Source organism: Lygodium microphyllum, chromosome 2 (genome assembly GCF_053477565.2).
Source record: "Lygodium microphyllum isolate KBCC chromosome 2, Lygodium_microphyllum_v1.1.10, whole genome shotgun sequence".
Taxonomy (NCBI): Eukaryota; Viridiplantae; Streptophyta; class Polypodiopsida; order Schizaeales; family Lygodiaceae; genus Lygodium; species Lygodium microphyllum.
This window is the reverse complement of record NC_141136.1, coordinates 74784468-74786513: the sequence shown is the minus strand read 5'-3', so window position 1 is coordinate 74786513 and position 2046 is coordinate 74784468.

The following is a 2046-nucleotide window of genomic DNA, read 5'->3' as shown; positions in this document are numbered from 1 at the left end:
GTGATGGTTGAGGATGATGAGGCTGAAATTATAACTGCTATACTTATCCATGATTGTCATGCATCTTCAATGGAAACTTTTTCAAAGGAGCTATATGATGGAGAGTATTGGGTACTTTTTGAAAAACAACTTTGCTTATGGGCTAGTCACACGGGAGTATGGGCTAACTTTGAGAATATCAAAGAGAGATACTAGTGGAAGGCTATGTACAAGGATGTTTCAAAGTTTATAAAGACTTGTAGCACATGTCAAATGTATTCTTCTATCAGATATAGAGATGGTTTGCATCCTACATATTCTCTTTCAATGCATTATAAATGGGTTGCAGAGCCAACGATTGTGCCTATGGGTTTGTGGTAGATGAAATATGTTTTTCTTGCATGTGAGGACCTTACAAATGAGGATGAAGGTCAAGCTTTGAGGACTAAATTCACAATTGATGTACACGGGTTTCTAGTGGAAGTTCTATTTTGCTGTTATTGATGTGTGGGCAAGGTCATTGCATAGACAGAGGAGCTTGATGCTAATGATGCTAGAGATTTCTTCTCTAGATTGGGGACCAAGCTTACTCTTACTTTTGCATATAGTCAAGAGGGGAATAGAAAAAGTGAAACACGGCATCTGTCAATTGTCAAGGCCTTAGCAAGGGCATGCAAGGGAAAATTTTGAGAGTGGCCATGATTGCTTCCATACGCATTATGACTTGATCACACTACTCATAGTGTTGTGATAGGCTATAGCCAACAGAGCTAACATATGATAGAAAATGATCATGACAATTGAAGAAATGGCTATCATAAGGAATGTCTTTCCATGTGAAGAAGGGATGAGTAGGGAAGATTTGCTAGCTCTTAGAATCCATTAGTTGGAAATAAGACCAAAAGACATAGAGCTTGCTGTGAAGAGATTGAAAGAAGTTGGATTTCAGAACAAAGACAAGTTTGAGAAAAGACAGGCTCAAGCCAAGAGCAATAGAGGAGGGAGACTAGGTACTTATGTATGACATCAATTTGATTAATTAGCATAGTACAATCAGAAAAGCCTCCAAGAAATGGTTTGGTCGGTATATTGTGTTGCGTGTACATACTCCCTTTTTGAGTTGGATGGGAATGAATTGAAGATACCCATAGCTAGCAAATGAGTGGACAAGAGAGGTAGCCCCACTTTTTTTGTATTGATTTATGGCTATTGCAAGGCACATTCAATTTGGGTGAAATCATCATCAAGCCTTATAACCAATCATAAGGAAAAGCTAAGGCATAATTGGGAAGAAGACAAGGACAAGTCTTATTGATGTATATTGATGTATGAAGAGGGATTGAACTGAGTATCTTTGGATTGCTATGGATTGATTTGTGTAAAGATTATAGGTTGTTCACTAGTGTTCATTGCTTGCTCAGCAAGTTCTACCTTGATTCCAAAGCAATCTATTACTAGAAAATGCCAAGATTATAGGGATATTGTAGACCTTTGAACCATTGGCTTGTTTAGAAAGGCAGATTTGAAATTTTCCTATTGAAGCTTTAGGATAGGGTTTTTAAATACATATGGGTTGTTTAATGTGAGCCAAAGCTCTATCATATAGGGTTTCTTCTATTTCATGTGTCCCTATTACTTATTGCCTTCATCTTCTGTAATATTTATCATCTCTTGTCTATAATCTCTTCTTGCCATAACCCTAGTGATTTTAGGTGAGACACAACAAATCTCTTGACATTACAGGTAGGGCCCTTGTCTCCCTCTAAAACGTCCTTTGCCAAATCATCTTGCACTTCTTGAATATGTTATCTAGCTTTGTCATGTATTTCCTTGTCACCCAAGCTCTCTCCTTCTCAATTCCTCCCTCTTTCATATCCCTATCACGTTCGAAGCCTTGCATTGGTCCCCGGCCCATGCCCCATACCATTTTCACCTTTGCTACCACACTTTTTAAAAAACCCTCGCCCATGAGCCATCCCCATACATGACAGAGCTGCATGTGAGGGGGAACTCCCCCCTTTTTTTCTTAATTTAAACAACAATAAAAAAACATTTCACAAACATAAA